The sequence below is a fragment of the Solanum pennellii genome, chromosome 12, assembly GCF_001406875.1.
Source record: "Solanum pennellii chromosome 12, SPENNV200".
In the NCBI taxonomy this organism is placed as follows: domain Eukaryota; kingdom Viridiplantae; phylum Streptophyta; class Magnoliopsida; order Solanales; family Solanaceae; genus Solanum; species Solanum pennellii.
The window spans coordinates 40,407,114-40,419,190 of NC_028648.1; the positions used below are offsets into that span (position 1 = coordinate 40,407,114).

The following is a 12,077-nucleotide window of genomic DNA, read 5'->3' on the forward strand; positions in this document are numbered from 1 at the left end:
TGTGGATCTTGAACCACCCACCAACGGTCTTTTTCCCCCTTTTAACCCTATTTTCTCCCATACTTCTCTTATTACTCCTCTTTAGCTCATTAAATTATATATCTGTTTTCCATTAATTTCTTCTTAATCATCAAGTTCTAATTTCAAAGTTATCTTCTTCATCGATTTTTTCTTCTTCAACTGCAAATGTGCTAAGTCAATGAGGGTTGTTGTGGAAATGAAGACCTCATGGACACAATCCAACCCTGGACGTAGTTTCCTTTGTTGCAAAACTTCAAAGGTAATTCAAATTCATTTTAGTTGTCCAATATAGAAAAGAATCACCTTATTTGTAATTCAATTTTTTCTTTAATTTTGTAGGCACGAGGTGGATGTGGATATTTCGATGGTATGATGATGAAATGTCGGCTCAAGCTAGGAGGATGATACGAGGTTTGTTGAAAAGAGTCAAACCCTATGAATTGGGAAGGAATCGATCAAAAAATGTATGGATGATATGCATTGTCGTAGGGGTGATATTGGCTACTTGGATTTATGTAACAAAATGGTATTAGTTGGTTCATTTGTCTTCTACTAGATTCCTTCATAAAAGTATGTATGGTATATTGTAGTGTTCTTTATGAGGGCAATTTTGATCGACTTTTCTATTGTAAATGTCTTTTATTTTTATTGTAATGATTTTAATTAAAGAAATGAAGACAATTTGTTTGTTAAAAGTAGTAAAGATTGATAATTCATGCCATTAATTTGCTCTACTGAGCTCTAATCAAACATACTAAAATCCATGACAACTTATTAAATATAGTACCACAAATAAGATGAATGTACTTAAATGACACCAAAAGAAATTTGAAAGCAGTCAATACAAGTTTTTGTTGTTGATTACACAACCAAAAAGAGACTTTCTACTGAAATTAGGCATTCCTTTGTGCACTAGCCGTTACACGTTTGTTTTTCTATGACTGACTAATTTGTTGCAACTTTGAACTGTGACAATATCTCAACCTTCCACTTGAGTCCTCGAGGCTTATAAAAATATCAATATTTGTTGGAGCTGCTTCCTTATATACTCGAGTGATAACTCTTTCTCTTGAAGTACTAGGCTGCATAGTCTTAAATGAGACTTTATATAGTAGAGTAACAAATGAACATAATTATGTATACACTTAAATTAAAGGTTTGACTACCACTTGCATTTGTATAGATGTCAAATCCTATAGTCTTGGTCCTCTTTTGTCTTCCTGATGATATTGAAACTTCCATAGCCCTTGGTTGATCAAGTTGCTGACTTGATACACCTCCAGTTCCTCTACCAATGCATATACCTATTCCTCTACTAGTGCCTCTCCCAGTGCCTTTCTTTGTGTCTCTGCTTTAAGCAAGTTGTTGATCTCTTCTAGAAGTTGAAGTGCAACACTTCGAAAATTCAAGAGGTGTCTTATATCCTAACATAAGTTTCATAAGGTCTAGACACTGTGTTAAGGCCTATTTTAATGTTTATAAGTCATTTAGGAGTCTAGAAACCAAAACGTTCAAGAATGTCCATGACATATGGAAACTAGTTCAAAGTGGTACAAGTATCCTAAGCCTATGTGACTATCTTTGAGGAGTCGGAAAATGGTGAAAATTAGTGGAACGGTGTCTAACATGTTTTTAAGTTAATTCATGATTGAAACGTCCGGTTACGACTCCCCAAGGACCAACCAAGTGCCTTTGAGGAGGACCCTTGCATGTTGGTGTCAACACTGCCTGGGCAATGTGTAACCACGAGATGCAGTCCACGATCCGTGTATAAATCGATGGGGCGTCGTTTCCAACCATCGGCCAACACTTATCCAAATCCTTGAAGAACCCCAATTGCATAGTCTCTGATAATAATGACGGATGTGCAGCACAGAGGACACAATGACCGTCGACTCAGAGACGAACCGTCGATCGGGGTCTCGTCTGTGAGGGTCCATTTTCCTGCACATTTTTAAGTTGGTTTTAACTAATTAATTAAAGGGTTTGGTGGTTAGGTAGGTATTAATAAAAGACTAATTAACTTAATTAGCCCCCCATATAAAGACGCCATAGTCTAATTAAAACGCTCAAAACAAAATTCTTGAAGACAAGCTAGGGGAGGGATCTGGTGGCTGCAAAGTGATGATTTCACCATCAAATCTTCATCAAACGTTGAGTTATGGGTCTAATTCACTTTTGAGACCTCTTTCCTCAAAGGGTTCCTCAAAGTATTTTCAAAAGTTAGGTTTTCATGTGGGTTCTTCTCCATCTCAAAAATTATGTTATGAATTGGTTTCTTATATTCTATAATGGATAATATGGATTTATTAACATGTATTCTAACCTAATTATGATATATCTTTATGGTTTGGTCTAGTTATTAGAAGATGACCCTTAAACCTTAACCCTAGGTTTGATATTGATATGAATTAAGTTGTATTTGATTCAATTGACTTGGTTATTGGTTAAATTACTATTAAATGATATCTTTATATTAATCATGAAAAAACTAGAGTGATTTGTAGTCTTTCATTCTAGTTATTGATAAGATGATCTAGGTTAAGAAGGGAATTAAGCTAACTATCTTGTATTAAGCTACGATCTAGTATTGAATTCTGATGTAGTGATTCTTGTAGCCTTGTTATCATGTTGATTATTGACTTATAATGATGGGTTGAATTGAGGATTTATGGTAAGACCTTGATGATGAACTATGAAGGAGACTTGGTAAGTTTTACGATCCCTATCCTTCAAGTTGTGGTTAATTGTGATTAAGTCATGATGTTGTATTGGAGTATGCCTTGTATTAGGATTGATAGGGTGGTATGATTTTGAATTGAAATGTCTTGATTATGATTGTTAGGTGTAGTCTTAAGATGTTAATGTTATAAGGAGGGTGAATGATTTACCAATGTGCCTTATCATGACATGAAATGTTAATGTGGTAACCTCACCTATATAAATTGTAATGAAAGGAATTATACTCATGCAATTCTTATTGAGTTATGATGATGATAATGTTCTACAAGGGTTAGACCCTATGACCTAAACTAAGTTATGGTTGATAATAAAGGCTTAAAGACATTTCAAAAATGGACTCTAGCTTAGCATCAAGTGAACTAGATTGAGGAGTGTCCCTTCCCACATAGGGAAGGTAGGATCACTAATGTACTCTTGAAATTGGAGACTACAATGCATTTAGCACAAAGAGGGTTCCAATTATATCTCCTAGTTCTTGAACTATGTTCACCCCATAGAAATACTAGCTAGTAGATCCACGTAGTTTATATGTTTTATGTTTTGGTATTACCTTGCAAAGTAGTCCGTGTTTCTTCGGCGTAGGGTTTTATGACACCGGATTCTACACTAGCTCATGTGGTCTATGTCGGTTAGGGCGAGATATTCCCAAAAGGTAAAATGAATTAAAGGATTGAACTCTAACTAAGATGACCTAAGGGGTCTAGCTTAGTCTAGGTAGGGGTATTATACTCTACCTAAGCATTGCACTAGTTAGACTTGAGGGGAGTCTTGTGAGGAAGTCTTATGTATGAATATGCTTATAATGCTATATGACATGTATATGATGAACTTGCACGTTATTTATACTATATGTGGATTAATTCACTTGCGAATATGTTTGGTTTATATTGTTAAAGTAAGATGATATGTACACCTAAATTCCATGTTATGTGAAGTAGGATGTTAGTCATGATTCTTGTTGGGTTACTTGATTGAGTACGGTTATGGGGCTTTACTTGGTCATTGCACTTGTTGACTTGATGGGGATTCATGGGTGATTGACTTGCTTTGTTTATAATGAAATGCACTCTTATTCATTCTTATTTTTAATATGACTTGATGATAGAGTCTTGAGTATGTATCTACTTATATGATATGTATGGTTGACTTGACTAGACTTGATGTTGTAGTTCTTAAAATGTACATGCCTATGACTGAATGAATATGCAATATTGATTTGTATGGTCTTGTTGAACGTGCATAAAGGTTTTAAATGAAATATGCATACTTTATAAATGTCCCTTTTTCTTAGCATGATTTCAAAGTATGTGTGCATATGGTCTCATACTTAGTACAAGTGGCGTACTAAGCCCATTTCTTCGTTTTGCCCAACATTTTAGGTTCTGGTCGTTGAAGTGTTTTGGAAGGCGACTTGAAGAAGTCTTGGATCTCTTATTCATCCAAGTAGGGTAGCTCCTAAATTTCCGAGGACGATGCCACTATATAGCACATGGAGTTGTTATGAGTTTTAAGACTCTTTCGTTTATTTCCTTTCAATTGAGTACTATACATTTGTATTACCTATATGTGGTCCTATTGAATTGATGTTTGGGCTATGCCAAAATTGCTAATCGTGTTACACGGTTATGAGATGAGAAAATCTTTGAAGACTATGTTCTATCTTATACATATGTTTATGTTCAATAAAAGTAGAAGACTAAGTAATATTCCTATACGAAGGGTCTATGTATACTCGATATATATATATGTAATGTGTATGTAGAGGCCTATGTAAACCTCCAAGTAGAAGTAATGAAAAGTTTTAAATTTTCTCTAAATTTGACCTATGAATGTAATGATGTAAACTTAGAGGCTAGTCTTAGTCCTCAAAGAGGATGACGATGCCTGTTACGTCTAGGAGGTAAACCCGGATGTGACAAACTTGGTATCAGAGCATGAGGTTGAATTATCTTTGAGGCAATGTCTGTGTCAACCACGTCTATGCAAGTTCATATTCATAATTGTTAATCGCGCCACACTTATGAATAGGAACCTACGTGATGTCTAGGAAACTCTCACTTTCTTGGAAATCCAATATCGTCCCATTAGAGTATACCTATGGTGTGGTTAATCCTATTGTTGTGATTAAAGGGAAATGAACGCTCAAAGGAATGCAGCACGAAGGCTTGAAGAGGAGATTGACAATGCGGGAGATCCTCCCCATGGTGATTAAGTTCCTCCTCTTAAGGAAGGTGAGAATAATGACCAAGCCCCGGTGAATGCTCCTTTTTTGACGGATGATAATATAAGGGACACTCTTGTTCAAATGGCCCAAACGATCACTACCCAAGAACAAGCCGCCACTACTCAAGCCCAAGCTATGATGACCCAAGCTAATCGGGAGGTTGTACCCCGTTCAAATCAACAAGTTTCTACCATGGCCTCCCGTCTAAGGGATTTCACTAGGATGAACTCTCCTACTTTCTACGAGTCTAAGGTTGAAGAAGATCCCCAAGAGTTCATTGATGGATTCTATAAGATACTCTTGTTTATGGGGTTATCCACTAGTGAGAAGGCCGAATTATCCACTTATCAACTCAAGGATGTGTCTCAAGCATGCTATGCCGAATGGAGGGATAATAGGCCATTAAGGGGTGGTCTGGTGACTTGGGAGGCCTTCATTCTTTCCTAGGGAGATGAGGGAAGCTAAAGTGGTGGATTTGATCAACCTTCGCCAAGGAGGTCTGAGTGTTCATGAATACTCCTTGAAATTCACTAAATTGTCAAAATATGCTCCTTCTTTTGTTTCCGATCCTAGAGATGAAATGAGCCGCTTTGTGATGTGGTGTTTGATGATTTTCAAGAGAAGTGTCATTCGGCTACGCTACATGACAACGTGAACATTTCTCATCTTATGGCGCATGCCAAACATGTGGAAGAGGCAAGGGCAAAGAGAATAGTAGAGATGCTAAGAGGGCAAGATCTTTTGATGGAGGTTCTTCAAAGAATAGGCTGAGATACAAGACAAGCCTAGATTCAAGAAGCGGGTTTCTAATAAAGTTCCTTCCAAGTTCCATAATGCTAGTGGTGATAGGGTTTCTAACCCTAAGCCTAAAAAGGGAAAAAAGGCACTAATTCTCCAACCAAAAATTCAACTTGTGGAAAGTGTGGCAAGAGACACTTGGTGATTGTCTTAAGGGAACAGACAATTGTTTTGGTTGTGGTAAAAGTAGGAACAAGGTTAGGGATTGTACTAATGTGAGGGGACAAGACAAGGGTAGTGGTCAAGCTCAAGTAAGTGGTTCAAATAAGGCTCCAAAGAAGAACCGCTTTTATGCTCTGCGCTCTAGGGGTGAGCAAGAGACTTCTCCCGATGTGGTAGCCTGTATGTTGAAAGTCTTCTGTATTGATGTCTATGCCTTACTTGATCCCATGCTACTTTATCATTTGTTACCCCTCTAGTAGCTAAAAAATTTGACATTTTTCTCGATATTTTGCATGAACCTTTCATAGTGTCTACTTCGGTGGGTGAGTCGGTTTTTGCAAAAAGGGTGTATAGAAATTGTCCTATAATGTTGCCCAATATAGTTTCTTATGTTGAACTAGTAGAGCTTGATATGCTTGATTTTGATGTCATTTTGGGTATGGATTGATTACATGCTTGCTTTTTCCCTCTATTGATTGTAGGACAAGGGTGGTGAAATTTAACTTTCCAAATGAACCCATTGTAGAGTGGAAGGGGGAAATTCTATTCCTAAAGGTCGTATCATCTCTTGTCTAAAAGCATGCAAAATGATCTTTAAAGATTGTCTATAACATATTGTAAGAGTCCAAGATTTAGACTCCGAAATTCCTCCTGTTGAGTCGGTCCTCGTAGTGAGTGAATTTCTGGAGGTCCTTCTTAATGATCTTCCTGGTATTCCTCCCGAACAAGAATTTTATTTTTGTATCAATTTGATACCGGACACAAATCCCATTTCTATTCCTCCTTATTGGATGACTCCAGCCGAATTGAAAGAGTTAAAGGCACAACTTGAAGTTTTACTAGACAAAGGCTTCATAAGACCTAGTATTTCTCCATGGGTTGCTCCGATTTTGTTTGCGAAGAAGAAGGATGGGTGCCTAAGAATATGTATTGATTATTGCCAACTCAATAAAGTCACAATCAAGAACAAGTAACCTCTCCCTCGGATTGACGGTTTGTTTGATCAACTCCAAGGGGAAAACTACTTTTTTAAGATTAACTTGATGTCGGGGTATCACCAACTTAGGGTGAGAAGTGAGGATATATCAAAGACAACATTGCGGACTAGATATGGTCATTATGAGTTCTTAGTAATGTCTTTTGATCAGACTAATGCTCCGGTGGCATTTATGGACCTAATGAATAGGGTGTTTTAAAGTTACCTAAATTCATTTGTTATTGTCTTCATTTACGACATCTTGGTATATTCGAAAAATGAGGGTGATCACATGAACCATTTGAAGGTGGTGTTGTAAATGCTTAAAGAACATCAATTGTTTTCCATGTATAGAAAATGTGAGTTTTGGTTGAGGTCGGTGACATTTCTTGGCCATATCATCTTTAGTGAGGGAGTTGAGATCGATCCAAGGGAAACGGAGGCGCTGAAAAAATTGGCCTAGACCATTGACTCAAACTGACATTAGGAGTTTCTTGGGTTTAGAGGGTTATTATCGGAGGTCTGTTGAGGGTTTTCCGTCCATTGCATCTCCTTGACTACTTTGACCCAAAAGTGTAAGAAATTTGAGTGGTCGGAATCATGTGAGAGAAGCTTCAAAATGTTGAAAGATAGGCTTACTTCCTCTCCGGTGTTGACTTTACCAGAGGGTTCAAAGGGGTTTGTTGTGTATTGTGATGCACACCGAGTGGGTTTGGGGTGTGTGCTTATGCGTCATGGCAAGGTGATAGACTATGCTTCTAGGCAACTTAAGGTTCATGAGCGAAACTATCGAACTCAGGAACTTGAGTTGACGGCCGTGGTATTTGCCTTGAAAATATGGAGGTATTACTTATATATTGCTGGGAAGGTTTGAAGAAGGACATAACGGAATTTGTTGCTAAGTGTCCAAATTGCCAACAAGTAAAAGCCGAACATCAAAAGTCGGGTGGCTTACTACAAGAAATCCAAGTTCCTACTTGGAAGTGGGAAGACATCAATATGGATTTTGTAGTGAGTTTACCTCGAACTCAAAGGCAATACGACTTTATATGGGTGGTTATTGATAGGTTGACCAAGTCCGCTCACTTTATTCCCGTCAAGTCTACTTATTCGGTGGAAGATTATGCTAGGATCTTCATAGATGAGATTGTGTGTCACCATGGTATTCCGTTATCCATCATATAGGATCGGGGTGCACAATTCACATCTAGATTTTGGAGGTCATTCCAACAAGGGTTGGGTACTAAGGTAAAGTTGAGTACCGCTTTTCATCCCCAAACGGATGGCCAAGCGGAACGTACTATTCAAACCCTTGATAATATGCTTAGGGCTTGTATTATTGATTTTAAGGGAAATTGGGATAAGCATTTGCCTTTGGTGGAGTTTGATTATAATAATAGTTTTCCTTAATCCATCTCCATGGCTCCCTATGAAGCCTTGTATGGTAGGAGGTGTAAGTCTCCTATTGGATGGTTTGAAGTGGGTGAGCCTTCGCTTCTTGGTCCTGATTTGATTTATAAGACTTTGGAGAAAGTTCATATCATACGGAACCGGTTGCAAATGGCCTATAGTCGAGAAAAGTCTTATGCCGATCATAGGAGAAGAGATTCGGAGTTTGAAGAAAGTGATAAGGTGTATTTAGAAATTTCACCTACTAAAGGGTGGTTAGATTTGGCAAGAAAGGGAAGTTGAGTCCTCGTTATGTGGGTCCCTATGAAATCTTGCAAAGGGTTAATAGGGTTACCTATGAGTTGAAACTTCCTAGTGAGTTGGCTTCGGTTCATCCGATTATCCATGTTTCCATGCTTAAAAAGTGTATTGGTGATCCCAAGTCTATTCTTCCTATTTATGGTCTTGGTGTAAAGGATGACCTCTCTTGTAAGGAAGTTCCGGTTCAAATTCTTGATAGGAAAGTCAAGAAGTTAAGGAATAAAGAGGTGGCTTCCATTAAGGTGTTATGGGAAAATCACCTAGTTGAGGGTGCAACATGGGAGGCCGAGGCCGACATTCTCGTTATCCTCATCTACTTGATAACTAAGGTTAGTAGTTCTTACTAATAATGAAAATAATTACTAAAATTGAAGTTGCTTTTATTTTGGTGAAGTCTTGAAAAATGTGGATTTTGAATAGCTTTACAGTGACTTATAGTGAACTTGTGCATTTGAACTTGAAATTTTTCTCTTTGTCTTGTTTGAGTTATCTTGTGCATTTTGATATGATGAGTCTTTATGAAATTATATGTAGCATGTTGGTAAGTTGAACTTTGGCATAATTGACTCATGTAAAACATGTTGAAGTCATGTTGTTGTTGTAAGAAGGATATTCCTCATAGTGTAATGTTGAGCCTTATGTGTGGTAATTGAAGTTTTGAATTGCCTTGTGTAAGTTATATGATTGTTGTTGCTATATATTGTTGGTTAGGCTTCTAGTCTTGAGTCTATTCCTTCATTTTAAAGATTTTTAGTGTCATTCGGAGGCGAATGTTCCTAAGAAAGTGGGAGGGATAATGTAACACTTTGAAAATCCAAGACATGTCTTAAAGCCTAACATAAGTGTCATAAGGTCTAGACACTGTTTTAAGGACTATTTTAATTTTTATAAGTAATTTAGGAAGTCTAGAAACCAAAACATTCAAGAACGTCCATGACGTCTTGAAACTAGTTCAAAGAGGTACTAGCGTGCCTAACCCTATTTGACTAGCTTTTAAGAGTCGGAAAATGGTGAAAATTTGTGGAAGGGTGTCTAAAACGTGTAAGTTAATTCATGATCGAAACGTCCGGGTACGACTTCCCAAGGACCAACCAAAGGCCCTTGAGGAGGACCCTTGCACGTTGGTGTCAACACTGCCTGGGCAGTGTGTAAGCACAAGATGCAGTCGACGATCCATGTGTGGATTGATGGGGAGTCGTTGCCAACCGTCGACTAACACTTATCCAAATCCTTGAAGGACCCCAATTTCATAGCTTTGAAGACTATGTTCTATCTTATATAAATATTTATGTGCAATAAAAGTAGAAAACTAAGTAATCTTCCTATATAAAGGTTCTCTGTATACTCGATATATATATGTTATGTGTATGTAGAGACCTATGTAAACCTCCAAGTAGAACAAATGAAAAGTTTGAAATTTTCTGCTAAATTTGACCTATGAATGTAATGATGTAAACTAAGAGGCTAGTCTTACTCCTCAAAGAGGACAACGACGTCGGTTATGTCTAGGGGGTAAACCCGGATGTGATATGAAGAATCAGAACACATAGAACTGACTTGATGAATGAATACTGGTGGCTGACTTGAGATTGATGGTATTCTAAAAAGTAATGGCTGGCTTGAGCTTGATGGTCTGCTAAAAAGTGGTTGCTGGTTTGAGCTTGATGGTCTTCTAAAAAGTGGTGGCTAGCTTGAGCTTGGTTGCCTGCTTGGGTAACCTCCAGGCTGTCCTAATCCAGCCTATTATTACAATATAATAATTGGTTACTGTAAATAATTGAAGCTTACTGTAGATGTATTAGAAGAGAATAATAACTTACCATGGTTGGACAAGTGTTTTTGTTGTGGCCTACTTGATGACATAAGGGGCATGTCATTTTTACTCCTCTTTTGGACAACTTTCCATACTTTTGCCTACGCTCATTCTTTGTCTTTCTTCTGCACTTTGGTGGTGTTCCAGGCATGCATTTTGGTTCAGGAGGATCAATCACTACACCACTAGTCTGAGGCCATATTTTCATGTTTTCTTTTGGCTGTAGAAAGTGGTTATAAGCTTTCAAGAAAGTCTCTTTTGTATACCAATGTACCACTTTAAGTTCAGGTTGTATGCCTTTTTGTTGATATGCAAGCACAACATGTTGACATAGTATGCCCATCAATTTCCATGTTCTACATGTACATGTATTCTTCCTTATATCAACAATATGCCTGTACTGTCCATCTATGATTTCATACCCAATATCACCATTGAATCTTACACAAAGTCTAGAAAAATATTTGTTCTCTTCAAGTACTAGTCTAGACATAGGAGAGATATCTGAGATCCAAGTTTTAGCAAATTGCTTCATTGCAATATATCTGTCAATTATCTTGTGCCTGATCTCCTCTAACATAGTTATGATAGCCCTATGTCTAGCAGCTAGTATACATGAATTAAAATTCTCACACATATTGTTTTCAACAATGTCACAGTTAGAATGCTCTTTAAAATATGCTTTGCAGCAAGTAGTTTTTTCATAATGCAACAAGTCCTCACAAATTTGATTACCTAGTTTGTTGAGTTTATCCATCTCATCTTCAAATTTCACTTCAAAACTTGTCTTAGAAAATCTACAAAATTGGTTCCCTTTCTTCACCACTCTATATTTGATGCCAATTGGACCAGATATGTCTAACACACCTTATCTTCTCAGTATATGGTAGAAGCTCACATAAAGTTGGTACAAGGACTTACGTAAAAAGTTAAAGCACAAAAATTAAGAAGTATTAGAGACACAAGAAATTAAGAAATAAGAGATCAAGATACAATACAAAAACTATCTAACCTTCTACACATCTGACATAACAGTCATTCCATGTCATGTGCCTAATTTTGGATCTTCTATCAAGTAGTTGAGGCAAGAACTCCAACTATGTTTGTCTCTGTGTCAACAACAACCCACGCAATTGGAAACATCTGTTGATTTCCATTTCTACCAACAACAACCAACTATTAACCCTTGAAATAACCCTTTATAAAGCATCCATCAAAAGCAATAATTTTTCGGCATCCTTCCAACCTGCCTCTCTTCAATGCATCAAAGCAGACATAGAAGTAAACAACCAAAGTTTTTCCTGGCTGAGACTCTCTATTTATTCTCACCCAACATGAAGTATCAAGATTAGTACGTTTAATCATGTCTGCATAATCACATAATCTTGAAAATTCCATCTTCCAATCACCTAAGAAGTACTTGATAATCCTCTTTTTTGCTCTATGACAAACAGTTCTTCGAACATACAACCCTAATTTTTTTCTCACCAATTCCTGAATTTTCCACGATCTTATATATTGTTGACGTGCAATTTCATCCTTGAACTTTTCTGCAACAAACTTAGATGTACACAACTCGTTCTTGGTTTATATATATATATATATATATATATATATATATATGTATATAT

The 12,077-nt window shown here is 37.1% G+C and overlaps 1 pseudogene; it reads right to left on the bottom strand.

Annotated features, from left to right (window-relative positions):
• Positions 1-914: 914 nt before the first annotated feature.
• On the bottom strand, positions 915-11,026 carry LOC114075296 (annotated as a pseudogene).
• Positions 11,027-12,077: the final 1,051 nt, after the last annotated feature.